This window comes from Panthera pardus, unplaced genomic scaffold, assembly GCF_024362965.1.
Source record: "Panthera pardus isolate Hobbes unplaced genomic scaffold, ASM2436296v1 HiC_scaffold_7, whole genome shotgun sequence".
Lineage (NCBI taxonomy): Eukaryota > Metazoa > Chordata > Mammalia > Carnivora > Felidae > Panthera > Panthera pardus.
In genome coordinates, this window is record NW_026527002.1 from 65,412,897 (window position 1) to 65,428,718 (window position 15,822).

General features: G+C 44.0%; 2 long non-coding RNA genes across 2 annotated transcripts; both read right to left on the bottom strand.

The window, feature by feature from the left end:
* Positions 1-884: 884 nt before the first annotated feature.
* Positions 885-4,351, bottom strand: LOC109273206 (uncharacterized). The gene is made up of 2 exons (XR_002082912.2): positions 3,294-4,351; positions 885-1,609 (listed from the first exon to the last, which is right to left on the bottom strand). It is a non-coding gene; the product is annotated as an uncharacterized LOC109273206 (long non-coding RNA).
* Positions 4,352-7,397: 3,046 nt separating this feature from the next.
* LOC109273205 (uncharacterized) lies at positions 7,398-15,441 on the bottom strand. Its single transcript, XR_008419984.1, has 5 exons — positions 14,736-15,441; positions 9,931-10,093; positions 9,671-9,723; positions 9,523-9,588; positions 7,398-8,776 (listed from the first exon to the last, which is right to left on the bottom strand). It is a non-coding gene; the product is annotated as an uncharacterized LOC109273205 (long non-coding RNA).
* Between the last annotated feature and the right edge of the window lie 381 nt (positions 15,442-15,822).

Genomic DNA, 15,822 nt, shown 5'->3' on the forward strand with positions numbered 1-15,822 from the left:
GGCTGGCTTCCCCCCTCCTGCATCATGGGGTTACAGTCTAGTGGGGGAGAAGGCCATGAAATCAATACAGACTTGTGCAGTAGCCTGTTGTCATAAATACTGCAGCGGCTCTGCGAGACAGAATCCCGCTGGGGTTACAGAAGGCCTTTCTGAGACAGGGACACTTAAGCTCAGACCCACAGGCATCTGCTTAGCCAACAGAGGAGGGAGGGGCATTGCAGGTGAGAGGTCTGAGCCAGAAATAAACTTGGAGAGTGCAAGGAACCAAAAGACAATCAAAATGGCTGGAAGCAGCGAGCTCTGGGGGAAGGGCTGGAGGCATGGGGGAATGAAAACATCCTGAGCTTCCAGAAACCATGGCAAGGGCCACGGGTATGTTCCAGGTGCAGCGGGAAACCACTGCGGTCCTACCCAAGGCAGTGTGGCATGGCAGGGAAGGGTGTAGGCTCAGACAACCAGCTTCAAGTCCTGGCTCTCTCTCTTTCTGGCTGGGTGCCCTGGGGCAGCCCCATGCTTCTCAATAAGGAGGCAAACAGTGCCTCTGGTACTGTGTGTGAGGTTCAAGTGCATCCCAGGGGAGCTCTTAGCTCGGCGCCTGGTGCCTTGTACACACTCAGCAGATGGCTTCGCAGCAGCAGCAGCCATAACAGCAGTTGTAGAGCATTTCTGAAAAATCCTTCTAGAGGGACGCTGGGCAAACAGTGGCCCCTGGACCAAATCCAGCCCGCCTCCTATTTTCGTGCTGTCCGGAAGCGAAAAATGCTTTTCACATTTTAACATTGGCTTAAAAAGAAGAAGAAGAAGAAGAAGAAGAAGAAGAAGAAGAAGAAGAAGAAGAAGGAGGAGAATATTTCCTGATGCGTGAAAATCTTATGACATTTACATTTCAGCAGCCATAAATAAAGTTTTATTGAGACAAAGCCACTCACATTCATTTATGTATCATCTAAGGCTGTTACTATGCTGTAATAGGATAATTCAGGAGTTGAAACAGAGACTCGTGGCCTGCAAAGCCTAAGGTATTTGCTATCTGGCCCCCTATGGAAAAAATTTGCCAACCCCTGCTCTAGAGAATAGATAAGAGATGCCCAAAGATACAAAGAGCAAGACTGGTTAGGAGGCCCTTGTAGAGTCTGAGCAAGAGATAACAGAGAAAAGGGAGAGACAGAGGGTCTGTAGACAATTTTTGGAAACTAGCAAGGGCTCAAAAGTATTGGGCTTTACCGTATTTGCTACATTAGACACGGTTGTGACTACATCTATCTGTAAGATTTGAGAAGCTTTTGAGGTTTGGTTATCAGCTCCGACATGTTGTAATTAGAGGGCACTTGAGAACAGCAGAGGATGACTCCAGATTCCGGCTGACCGACAAGCTGATGGCATCACAGATATGTAATGTGGGCATCTTCTGGGCAAGCCCAGCATTGAGCTGTATAAATAGAAGCCAGTGGTCATCAGGAAGTATTCCTGGGGCTGAAGTCATCCTCCTTTTACACTGTCACGGCAGACCCCAGGCAAGTGCTGGGTTCACGTCTGTGCCCACAACCAGCTTGGGGCAGGAGAACACAGTGGTGTTGAGAGAGAAGCCAGAACGCTGGCTGAATAACACCTGTGAAAAAGGTAAAACAACTGGGATTATCCAGTAATGGTAGGTACCACGTATTAGGCACCCACCACGCCCCAGTGTGGCTGCAAGCTCTTCACGTGACTCGTTTCATTTAATCCTCATGAGGACCATTAATTACATTGTCACTACCACCATTATCTCCATTTCACAGATGAGGACAAAGAGACACAAGGGGAACTTGCCCAAGGCAGCAAAACTAGTAAGTGGAGGGGTCAGGATTCCATTCCCAGACATCTGGGTCAAGAGCTCCCATACTTAACCACTGTGCCTCATTACCTCTCTTTTCCAGCTGTCAGGGAGAGGAGAAGACTATGGGTCATTTCGGAGTAACATTTAGGCCCCTTTTGTTATTTCCCCTCACAACTCCCAGGGATTAAAATATTTTGTCTACCAGATAGCAGTTATTATGTAATGACCACCTCAGTGTTTTCTTGAAGTCATATGTGGCCATTGATCCTTGCTTATCAGCATGTAATGCCAACCCTCCCCCCTCCCCAATATGCACATGAGTGAGTGAGCAGGTGCGCGTGCACACACACACACACACACACACACACACACACACACAATTCAGTCTTATCAGGGATGGATTAGGATTTCCAATGGGCTTTTTTACAACCTGCAGGTAACTCTCAAAGCACAACCTGCAGGTAACTCTCAAAGCACCCACGTCACCATCCTATGGGCTCTAGACAAAGGACCACTGCCTGGGGGCGCCTGGGTGGCTCAGTCGGTTAAGCGTCCGACTTCGGCTCAGGTCACGATCTCGCGGTCCGTGAGTTCGAGCCCCGCGTCAGGCTCTGGGCTGATGGCTCGGAGCCTGGAGCCTGCTTCCGATTCTGTGTCTCCCTCTCTCTCTGCCCCTCCCCCGTTCATGCTCTGTCTCTCTCTGTCCCAAAAATGAAAAAATAAACGTTAAAAAAAAATTTAAAAAAAAAACAAAGGACCACTGCCTGGATACATAGCTCAGGCCCTGTCCAGCTCTTCCTGACCTATCACCACTTAAAACCCAACTGAGTGGTATGGGTATGATTATCTGCATAAGAAACAGAAATTAGACATACCACCAACAAGAATAATAATTCTAACCGCCATTTATTAAGTGCAATGTGCCTTCAATCTAACCCTCTCAACAACCTGTGGGTTGAAGTAAATTGGTGGATATTGTTAGCCCTATTGTGCACAAAGGAAACAGAGCGTCAAAGTTGTCCTTACCACATGAACATCAGAGAGAAAACGTCTGCGTCAGTATTTACACGCAGGACTGCCTGACTCTGAACCCTGCTCCTAACTCCAAGGCCACAGCAAGGAATTCAGAAGTATCCCAGAAGGAGCTCAGTTCATTAGATATTTACTGATCACATACTATGTGCCCGGTACTGTAGCAAGTCTTGGAGATCCAATACGACAGAAACGGTCCCTGCCTCATAAAATTTAGAGTTCAATTAATACAACTATGGAGTTTATTCATTCAACAAACATTTATTGAAAGTCTATATGCCAGATCCAGACACAATTCCAAGTGTTTGAAGATGCAGCAGTGAATTTAGAGTCTTATGCTTGGACCTCCAGATGGGACGTGCCTGCCCAGCCCTCCCGGGAGTCATCCAGCTGTTGGCGGGAAGTCTGGCCTGCTGTGGGGGCAGTCACCCATCCTGGCACTTACCAAAGTCACAGCCCAGGAGCAGGTCAGAGAAGGGCGGGCTGCTTTACCCCCAGTTGTGCTGAATCCCTGGAGCTCTGCAATTATCATGAGGGGTGTGGGGAAGTTCTCTTCACAAGGGCTCCAAAGGAGACGAACCCTACTCTTTCATGAAAAAGTAACTGTGTCAATGTGGTGAGCATACCAAAAGGTATAGAGTCATCCAATCACTGTGCTGTACCTTGAAATGAATGTAACATTGTGTGTCAACTATATCTCAATTAAAAACAGCATCACCCTGTCACAGGGAAGGGGAAGCAGAAGATTCCAACCACAAAAACTAGAAATCAATTACAGTGAGATAACAGAAAAATTTCCAAATACTAGAAAACTAAAAAAAAAAAAAAAAATTTAAATATAGAACTTCATCAAAATTTAAATTTTTGCTCCGTGAAAGACCATGTCAAAGTATAAAAAAAAACAAGCTAGAGAGTGGGAGAAAATATTTGCAAACCATATACCCAACAAAGGAGTGCTATTGAGGGTATATAAAGACTTCTCAAAACTCAACAGTGTAAAAACATACAATCCAATTAGGAAACGGGCAAGAGACACAATGAGACATTTCACCGAAGTGAAATGAATTTGACATTCACAGATGGCAAGTAAGTGCATCAAAAGATGTTCAATATCATTAGCCATTAGGGAAATGCAAATTAAAGCCACAATGAGATACCACTATACGCCTATCAGAAATGCTAAAATAAAAAATGTTTGCAACACCAAATGTGGGTGAATATGCAGAAACGCTGGGTCACTCATACATTGCTGGTCGAATTATAACATGATATAGCCACTCGAGACACCAGTTTGGCAGTTTCTTACAAAACCAAAAGTGCACTGGGGCGCCTGGGTGGCTCAGTGGGTTAAGAATCCGACTTCAGTTCAGGTCATGATCTCGTGGTTCTTTGAGTTCAAGCCCCGCCTCAAGCGTGCTGACAGCTCGGAGCCTGGAGCCTGCTTTGGATTCTGTGTCTCCCTCTCTCTCTGCCCCTCCCCCACCTCTCAAAAATAAATAAACATTAAAATAAATAAATAAAATATTCTTTAAAAAGCTAAACTAAAAGTGCACTGATCATATGACCCACCAATCTCACTCCTGGGCATTTATCCCAGATGAATGAAGTCTTAGGTTTATACCAAAACCTGTATACAAATGTTTATAGCATCTTTATTCATAATAGCCAGAAACTAGAAAAGACCCAGATGTCCTTCAACATGTAAATGGTTAAATAAACTGAAATGCACTCATATCAAAGAATACTACTCAAGAATAAAACCTGGGAATGCAAGCTGGTGCAGCCACTCTGGAAAACAGTATGGAGGTCCCTCAAAAAACTAAAAATAGAACTACCCTACGACCCAGCAATTGCACTACTAGGCATTTATCCACGGGATACAGGTGTGCTGTTTCGAAGGGACACATGCACCCCCATGTCTATGGCACCACTATCCACAATAGCCAAAGTATGGAAAGAGCCCAAATGTCCATCGATGGATGAATGGATAAAGAAAATGTGGTATATATATATACTCTGGAGTATTACTCGGCAATCAAAAAGAATGAAATCTTGCCATTTGCAACTCCGTGGATGGAACTGGAGGGTATTATAGTAAGTGAAATTAGTCAGAGAAAGACAAAAATCATATGACTTCACTCATATAAGGACTTTAAGAGACAAAACAGATGAACATAAGGGAAGGGAAACAAAAATAATATAAAAACAGGGAGGGGGACAAAAGAGAAGAGACTCATAAATATGAAGAGCAAACTGAGGGTTACTGAAGGGGTTGTGGGAGGGGGGATGGGCTAAGTGGGTAAAGGCACTAAGGAATCTACTCCTGAAATCATTGTTGCACTATATGCTAACTAATTTGGATGTAAATTTTAAAAAAGAAAAAAGAAAAGAAAAGAACAAAACCAAATTATTAGTACATGCAACAACCCGTTTGAATCTCCAGAGAATTATTCTGAGCAAAAAAAACCCCAGTCCTAAAAGGTCACATACAGTATGCTTCCACTGAGATAAGATTCCTGAAATGACAAAATTATAGCAATGGTGAGCAGACTGATGGTTGCCAAGGAAGAGAAGTGGGTATAGATGTAAAAGGGCAAATGGGGGACCCTCTGCTTGCGAATCTATAATTATCTCAAGATACAAAATCTTAAAGAAATAACTACAACATAAAAAAATAAACTTCAAATTTCATAGAACAAAAAAAAATGTTAAGAGTGCATAAGAAAAACCTAGTGAAATCCAAATAATGCCTATACTAGCATTGTACCAACATCAACTGCTTCCTTTTGAAAAATGTACTAGGATCGTTGGGGGAAGCTGGGGGAAGATTCCATGAGATCTTCCTATACTATCTTTGCACCCTCTTGGGAATCTTAACCTATTTCAAAATAAAAAGTTTTAATTTTTAAAAACCACCTAATAGTCTAATGTTCTTACCTTCAATCAATTCTTAAAAGACCACACACAAATGCAGGTGTCTGTATGTCCAGGTGTCTGTATGTCCAGGTGACCACTAGATAGACATACCCACTACACTGGAAAATGTCAGTTATAAATCAGAAATCTCAACGCACAAGTTTCTCTAATTTCTCTAATGCAATTTCATTTGTATTTTGAGCTCCCGTTCAGCCAACGTGGTAGAAATAATCTCAGGCAATTCAGCTCCTGCCCCTTCCTACTTTCCCTGGGGAGATGGCCCAAGTTTTGGGAAACTTACAAAAAGTCTGATATCGATGTAGGGTGAGGGCGGGGTAGGGGAGGAGCACCTTCCTACCTTCAGCATCTCCTGTGCAGACTGCCATCTTCTGGGGATCTGTCATCCATCATCCCTGAGTTACTGGTCCGCACAGATCCACACCCCCCGGGCTCCACCTGTAAGGCTTCTTGCACCCAACAACACCTTCTAAACCACCTGTATCCGTTTCCTACTGCTGCTGTGAGAAACTACCACAAATTTAGTAGCTTAGAACAGCACAAATGTATTGTTACAGATGTGGAGATCGGGAGGTCAGGAGGCTGAAAGCAAGGGGTCCGCAGGTCTCCATTCCTTTGTGGAGGCTCCAGGGGGGAATCCATTTTCTTGCCTCTTCCTCTTTCCACAGGCTGCCTGCATTCCCTGGCTCGTAGCTAAAAGACTCCGACCTTACTCATCCATTGTCACATCTCCTCTGGCTCCAACCCTTTGCTGCCCTCTCATAAAGACTCTTGTGATGAGGGCAGGCCCACCCCAACGTGTGCGCACAAACAAGTCATGCGAGCACACGATGAGATAGCAACTATCCACAAGCCAAAGAAACATGCCTTAGAGGGATGCCTGGGTGGCTCAGTCCGTTATGCGTCCGACTTTGGCTCAAGTCGTGAGTTCGAGCCCCATGTCAGGATCTGTGCTGACAGCTCGGAGCCTGGAGTCTGCTTCAGATTCTGTGACTCCCTCTCTCTCTGCCCCTCCCCTGCTCGTGCTCTGTCTCTCTCTTTCTCTCTCTCTCTCTCTCTCTCAAAAATGAACATTAAAAAAACTTAAGAAAGAAAGAAAGAAAGAAAGAAAAGAAAGAAAGAAAGAAAGAAAAAGAAAGAAAGAAAGAAAGAAAGAAAGAAAAAGAAAGAAAGAAAGAAAAGAAAGAAAGAAAGCAAGCAGCCTCAGAATGAAATCCACCTTGCTGGCACCTTGGTCTTGGGCTCCTAGTCTGCAGAACTGGGAGAAATGAATGTTTGTTTTCTAAGCCCTCCACCCCCATCCGTGGTGCTTAGGTATGACAGCCGGAGCAGACTACCGTAGTCGGCTGGGTGTGTGGGCTGCGTCTCCAGCACCCAGAATGAGGCTGACACAAAGAGGAAGGGAGTGTTGAGAGGAGTGCCCCCACCCGTGCTAAGACCAGAACAAAGGAGACCCGTGCTCTCAGGGGAGGAAGTGTGAAGCTGGGCCAAACTCGTCCAGAGACCGAAAGGCAGAAGCAGAAGGCAGGAGGTTTTACCGACAACCCCTCCCTCCTCAGGGGAACTAGGAGTGGGGAGAGGCATCCCCTCCACTGTCCTCTGTGACCACGAAAAGTACATGTTCCCATGCATTTATTCATTCAGCATTTACTCAGCATCCATCCTTTATCAGTCTTCTATTGGCGTGTGAGGAGTTACCAGACACTGAGCAGTGTAGAACAGCACAAATTCATCACTGCACAACATGTAGGGCAGGAGTCTGGACATGGAACCACTGACTTTTCTGCTCGGGGTCTCACTGGGCAAAAAGAGGTGTCAGCCAGAGCTTCAGGCCTGGTCTGGGTCCCAGGGTGCTCTTCTGAGCTCAGTGGCTCTTGGCAGAATTCATTTCCTTGTGGCTGGAGGACTAAGGTCCCCGTTGTCTTGTTAACTATCAGCCAGGGCCTGCGCTCAGCTCCTAGAGGTGGCTCCCAGGTCCTTGCCACATGGGACCCTCCATTGCAGCCACGGAGAACTTCCCCTGTGTGAAATCCCTCTCCTGCTTTGAATGTCTCTGACTTCTTCTTCAACCAGCCAGAAAAATTTGTCTGCTTTTAAAGGGCTCACATGATTAGATCAGGCCTATCCAGATAATCTTCATAATCTCCGGATTTTAAGGACAACTGATCTGAGGCTTTAGTTACATTTGCAATACCTTTTCACAGTAGTGCCTAGCTTAGTGTTGGAATAACCAGGGGCGAGGGATCCTGGGGCCATCTCAGAGTTCTACCTACCACAAACTCCATGTTAGGTAAGGCACGAGGACAGGGATGCCTGGCAAATTACCCATCCCTGAGGGACTCACAGCCAAGTGGCCATGGTAAATACAAAGAAGGGAGTGGATTGCAAGGCAGCAATTCTAATTCAAGGAAAATGCAATATTCCGTAGGACTTCAGAAGAGGCAGGTTTCACTCTCCTGGGAGGAGTAGAAGGCTTCCCAAAGGAAATGACGTTTGATTTGAGTCTTGCAGCATAGGAAGCGTGAAGGCATTCCAGGTAGAGGGTGTTCCATGTACAAGGATGGAAAAGACTAGCAAATTTAGGCAGTGACCAGGAACCCAGCGATGCTGAGTCTTAAGAGGACAAGGTTAGAAGAAGGGAGAAAGAAGACTGGGCTGGAAAGCTAGACTGGCAAGATGACCCGTGCCACCCTAGAGAAATGGGAAGCAACGGCCAGATTGTAAGTGGGGAAAAGACCTAGCAAGCTCCGTGTTTTCGGTGACAGCAGGGATAATGAGGGCAGATACGGGAGCCAAGAAAATGAGTTAGTTGGCGTCTACCACATTTCGAGTTCCTCAAACTAACCTTATGCTCCCAGAGGGAACGATACTAACTGATGGATCCAGGAGAGGCAGACAGGTGTCAGCGGGGTATGAGACGTGCAGTGCTGGTAACACGTTTGGCGCATGGGATGCTTTCAGATGATGCACGGACACAGCAGTAAATGGCTCTGACTGAGAGAGAGAGCTACTGCTTTTCCATTCTCTTTCCATCCTTTTAATTAGCCCCAAAAGAACTTCTCGCTTTGCAGGTAGTCTGTCTTTAACACCTAACACCTTTATCCTCGGGTTCTACCTTCTGCAAATAACAGTATCTAGCTAGATTAATAGCACTGTGTCTCCCCATAGATTACTTTTACTGTTCCTTTCATTTGCTACAATCAGTATTGGATTTTTTCCACTGGGATAAAAAGCTTTATTATTATTATTATTATTATTATTATTATTATCATCATCATCATTATCATATAAGTATGTTTACATTTCAAATGTGATCCAATATAAATTTAAAATGTTCTATAAATAATACTGCAGATGTACGTATGCTGCTGGGGCAAAAATTGTGAAGGTGGTTTATGAATGAGTTAATTTGGGACACAGGTCTAAGAGGGAGCAGGCAGGATTTGCGGTCAGTCTAACTTGGGTACAAGTCCCACTTCTAACTTACTAGCTGGACGACCCGTGAATGAATCATAAACCTCTTTGTGCCTCAGTTTCCTCCTTAAGGAGTTGACGCACCCTCTCAGAAGGTGGTAACGATTAGATAAAACAAAATGAAAGACTCTTCTAGGTGCCTCATACATAGTAGGCACTTGGATCTCCTGGTGTGCATCTCTGAAGAAGGAAACCTCAGTTTGGGGCAACACCAAAAAGGACTTGACTCCAGCACTTACTGAGTATCTGCGTTTGGTAAAAATTACCTGAAGGCATTCATCGGCTTAGTATCTGGGACCTGTGGGCAGGGGCAGTTTTTAGGCTGAATCCAGCTGTTTTGAGAGAAACAATTCATATTAGGAAAAGGTTTTGACTCAGGTTGGCCAGCGCAGGCACCCAGTGCCTTGTCCTGACCTTCTCTATGATCTCAGAATGCTTCTTCCTGCACAGATCAGCTGGAAGTGCATCTGGAACCTTCAGAGATATGTGCAAATGAAGATATGTAGAAAATACTTCCCATTTTAGGTATCTAGTGCCGTGTAATTAACCACCCCAAAACTTCGTGATGCTGAATGTCTACCATTTTGCTATCATCTCTCACAATTCTGTGGGCTGACTGGGTTACACTGGGTAGTTCTTTTGCTCTGTGTGACATCAGCCAGGGGTGTTGTCACCTGGAAGGCCAATTAGTCTACAGCATCCAAGATGACTCACGTGGCTGTAGTCTGACTGGGTGTTAGCCAGCAATCAGCTGGAGCTGTTGTCCCCTGAATCCTGGTTTTCTTCCATGTGGCCTCTCCATGAAGTTTGGGCTTCTCACAGAATGATGGCAGGATTCTAAGAGGAAGGAAACAGAAACTACCAGTCTCTTAAGGCCTGGGCTCAGATGTCCCAGAATATCATTTCCATTCATTCCAAGCAATCACAGGACTAGTCCAGAGTCGAGGGAAGGGGATATAAACTCCACATCTTAATGGTGAAGTATTTTTCATACAGGGAGGGAAAGGATTGATGGAAGCCAACTTAGAAGACTGTACCACACCTCCTAAAGCTTTCACTTTTTGCAAAGGTTGTCAGTCTAAAATTATGTGTATATTTGAACCCAGCAAACATCTATCTAGGAATTTATCTTAAGGAAGTAATCATGGATGACTCAACACAATGTTGTCCATTGTGGGGGGTGGGGATGAAATTACCTAATATTCAACAGTACTGGACCAGTTAAATTCAATGGGGTTTGAGGACAGTGTTTTGAGTGTCTATACCCTGGAAGCAGACAGAGTTAAGCTTAAAGCCCAAATTCACCACTTAAAATTTGGGCGACTTAACTACCCTCTGTAAGTCTCAGTTTCTATAACTGTAGGAGATAAAATATGGGTTTGTTGTGATGAGACATGGAAAAGATTCAACACATAGTGAATGATCACTAAATGTGAATTGCCGTTATTGTTTGTAGTCATTAGTGCTATGATTTTAGTACAAATATTTCTAGATCCCCCCATCTCCTGGCACATAACACTTCTATGTCTCCATGTGGGTAACTTTGTGACTAGTTCCGACCAGTAAGTAATAAGTAAAAGTGATATATTACTTCCTGGCTGAACGTTTAATTGTCTGTACAAGATCGTTTTCCTCTTCTAGAATGATTGGCAAAGTCTGATGCACGTGTTGACTGCTTTGTTAGCTGGAGTCCCTGAGTGACTGTGATGGTCAGAGTCTCCTTGCTAACCCTTCACAGACAAGTAGCAAAAGCAAGAAATACAGCGGTTTTAAGTTACGGAGCTCAGGGGGTTATTAGTTACTGCAGCATATTTTAGCCTGTCCTGACTAGTCAATGCTGTTTTTGTCATTCAACCTTGCAGTGAACAACAGTATTATGATCCCATTAAATGTAGCATATAAAAAAGGTATTTAAATTCTCAATGACAACGGGTGGCCGGGTGGCTCAGTTGGTTAAGCGTCTGACTCTTGATTTCAGCTCGGGTCATGATCTCACTGTTCGTGAGATCAAGCCTCAGGTCAGCTCTGTACTGATAGTGCAGAGCCTGCTTGGGATTCTCTCTCTCCCTCTCTCTCTCTCTGCCCCTCCCCTGCATGTGCACTCTCTCTCTCTCTCTTTCTCAAAATAAATAAACTTAAAAAAATTCTTAACAAGAAAAAATAGTCCTTATATAAGGGCCACCTTCACTATAGAGGGTCCACTATACACAGGGACACTTAAAATATGTTTGTATTTCTCTCCCACCAGATTCCCTTCATCACTCATCCAAATATCAGCTCGACAAAGAGGCTATTTCTTTCTGTCCTTTTACCAAGCTTTATTCATGTTCATGGAATTTATCACTACCTGTTGTATCACCTATTTACTTATCATCTGGATCCAATATAAGCTGTGTATCCCAGGTCCTAAAAACAGTGTGTGAAACAAAGTAGACAATTTTTTAAATTTAATGTAGGCATACATATATAGCAAAACGTTCATGGTGCTTTTTTCGCGGTTGTAAAATTGAGTGCTATCTATCCATTTCTCTAACGTATTTATTTTCGCTACACATTCTTGCAACAAATATTTTATTTATGTGAATTTTTGACATTTTCAATGATTAATATGTATTATTTTCACATGAGAAATGATAATAATAGGTAACATTTACTGAGCACTCACCATGGGTCAAGCACTAAAGCTCAATACTTTACATGAATTATCTCAACCTCCCTGGGAGTCAGGTATAATCATCATCCCCATTTAGTATTCACAGATAAGGATACTAACATTTAGAGAAGTTAAATGAACACCGGGGCTGGAATTCAAACCCCAGAGCCTCTACGCTATAGCCAAATAACTAACTTGACAATGTATACATCAGGATGCACATATAAGCTCATTATAAAGAATAAATAGGAACATTCACACACGTTGTCTCATTGGAAGCTCACAAAAATGTTATGAAGGTAAGCCAGCAGGCATTATGATCCCCACTTCAAAGACCGAGTCTTGGGCCCATGTGACTGTGTCTTGCCATCTGCCTCCTACCACATCTTTGCAACAGGTGTTTCCTCCTCCCCCGCCCCCATCAGCCTTCGCCCCACCCCCCCACCATACTTGGCTATGCACATCTTTTTTAGCTCTGTTGCATACTGACAGAAGACACAGTTCTGTTTCTCAGGGGCAAGCTTGGGGCTTTGTTGCTTATGAGCAAATCTGCATGGGAATTAATATAAGCCAGAAGTTAGGAGACCCACGTTCTGGTCGTGGCACTGTCACCAACTGAGAGCCTCAGTTTTCCCGCCTGTGAAATGAGCTGGTTGAAGAAACAGATCCCTAAGGACCGATGCCGAGGTAATGCTTTGCAGGCTGAGAATCCAAAGGAGGAGGGACCAGTGATGTTCTTCCACATCAGACTCAAAGCCCAGGCACCCCATAGAAATAGAAGCCTGGACCACAGGAAATGAAGTGCTTAGCAAAGATCATTCTCGGTAAACAGAAAATGTATAGTCTCTCTCTTTTTTAAAGTTTATTTATTTATTTTGCGAGAGAGAGAGAGAGCAAGGGAGGAGCAGAGAGACAGGGAGAGAGAAAATCCCAAGAAGGTTCAGCACCGTCAGTGCAGAGCCCGATGCAGGGCTCAAACTCACGAGCGGTGAGATCATGACCCTGGCTGAGATCAAGAGTCAGACGCTTAACTGACTGAGCCACCCAAGTGCCCCAGAAAATGTGTACAGTCTTGAACAGAATTGACTCCCTATTACTGGATGAGCCCTGACAAGAGCACACTTCATTCATTCATTTATTTCACAATCACTTATTGTGCACCTATGTACAATGCCCCAGGCAGGCTTTTAAGCACAGGAATATGATAGTGAATGAAACAAAGTACCTGCTTACAGAAACCTTACGTTATAGTGGAGAGACGACAAACAAATGAATATGCACATATAAAATACCATATGATAACAAAGACCTTGCCAGGTGATAATTCTCTTCCAGGATATTGCAAAAGAGAGTCTGATAGGGCCATACTTTGGTCCCCTTTTGATACAATAGCAAATGATGAAAAAGGGCACAGAAATAACATTAGCCTTGCAGTTAGAAGACCTGCTGTCAAATCGTGGTTCTGCATTTAGTCTGAGAACTTGAAAACTACTACACACTGTATACCATCATTGCAAATTCAGCGACCTTCTCTGTAAGACGTAGATGGTAGTATCCACCGTGCTTACCTGACAGGAATGCTGCAAGGATCAAGCCAGACTGTGAAGTCCGAGAACTAGCAAGCTCTGAGTTTTCCCGACTTTGTAAACTCTCTGTTCTACACTCCTTGCAGGTTCAGATTTCTGCTAAGTCAAGCTCCTGCTATAAACTTGAAAACGTCAAGTCCCAGCTTTGATCCTACCAAGGATATGGGATTCCATCTCACAGCACAAGACATTTTGTATCAAACCACGGAGTGAGGGGTTGCAGACATGTGAGGAAACAGCATCTGTCTAGCTTGCTTCCTTTTTTCCTCCACTTGCAGGTATTTGGCAAAGCAATCTGAATATTCCAAAAGGTCACCCTCTATCTCGCTTCTTTATAAGTTGTGTCCGTAGTGGCTGTTCTGTGCTACAGTTGGTAAATTGATATTTAATACTTTTCACTTCTGAATCTTATAATGGAAAAATTAAATAAATGTAACATGTCCAAGGATATATACCAAAATTATAACCAGTACCTGTTTGGACTGCTGATAATTACTTTCTTCTTCTTGCTGACTTCTCTGTATTTTGTGCTTTCTTTTTTCATTCATTTAAAACATATTTACCTAGGGATCAGACAGCTGGAAGGGGCGATCCTGCAATTCACATCTTAATTCCAAATCTTTCTGCTCTGCCACCTTTCCTTTGTGTTTATAAACCAGTGTGGATTTGTTGTCATTTGATTAGGGGCTTCTCAGGGATAATGCTATGTTTTTGGTTTCTTCTCCTCCTGCAATTTCTAAATTTGCAAGACTTCTCAGCCGGGCCTGGTTCTCACCCAATTAAGAACAGAAGCTGTTTTCTCCCCACTGGGCATCTATAAAACACCAGGATGGACTCTTGTCCTTCCTTGGTTTTGAAGCCACTAGACGAAGATTTGAATCCAAATTCAAATTGGCTGGGTGACTTCGGAGAAGCGTCTTAACCTCTCTGAACAGCAGTTTCGCCATTTGTAACATGAGGGAGACAATACACGCAGGGTAGGTGGTTCTAAGGATTTGACAAGATAATGCATACAGGAAGGGCTGGCCCCTAGTAGAGCCTCAATATGTGATTGCTGTTAATGAAAGTAGTCTTGGGAAACACTAGATGCCGTTCTAGGCTGGGGGATAGGGGAGAGGAATTCAGATTGTTACCAAAAGGTAGAATCATGCAATCAAGAACTCTGGCTCAGGCCTCTAATGAACTCAGTTCTGAGCCTCGACTTCCTCCTCTGTAAAATGGGCATGATAATGTAACTTACCTTAACAGTGGTTCTCAAAAGGTGATCCAAGGACCCTGGAGGCCCCCAAGGCTCTTTCAGGGGTCCCTGAAGTCAAAAATCATTTTCATAATAGGGCAAAAATATTACTTTCCCTTTTCACTCTCATCCTCTCACACATATACAGTTTTCCCGAGGCTCTGTGACCTGTCATGGTTGTCATTGCTCTGACGGCTAACGGAAAGTGTGTCTGTAAATCCCTGTTTTTGTTTTTTTCAATTGAATTTCTAATACGGTAAACGTCAATAGGTATACAGCTCACATGGGCAAAAGCTATTTGGGGTCCTCAATAATTGTAAGAGTTTAAAGAGAACTGAAACAAAACATTGTAAGAATTGCTGCCCGATGGAGTTGTTGGAAAGATTAAGTAGCAACGGGCATATGGCGGACAAAGCACTGCATAAACATTACCTTTATCATCATGGATTCCAAAGCTCCTGAATCATATCAGATAAGGGTCCATCCACTCCACCTACGCGTAGAGCAAATTGAAATCATAGCACTTAATGCAAAGTCACCCTTGGTTTATTCCCTGCTGTTTGTTTAGGTAGTGAAGGTTCAGTCCATGTTAAACTTTGAACAATTTGCAGACAGCAGCACATCAGAAACCTCCACAGTGTCCATGACATATAAGTGACCTGTAGACAGGGGGACTTGGTGGACAGTCCAGAGGACTACCCTGCTTGGCTCAACCCTGCCCCTTCCCACCCTGTTAATCTCTCACCAGCCAGAAGCAGATGGTAACAAGGTAGGGGCACAGGAAACTTGACTTCTAGAAAATGCTCCTAAGTGATGGACCATCAAGAGGAGATGCAGTCTCAAAATGGGAACAGTTTCCTTAAGGCTTCCATAATTTCCGTGGAAACAAACTGAGAGCTGCGCTTACTTTGGGGCACGGGGAGCGAAATGACCTGGAAGAGTCAAGGGTAAGCAATATAAAATTATTAAATTTGGCAGGGGGGGTCCTTTTTTCCCCCCCTGTATTCTTCTGGCACACCCTTGGGGGAAGAAATATAAAACAGTGTTCTTAGATTCTCGTGTTTATGGCAAATACATTAGGATCTTAGAA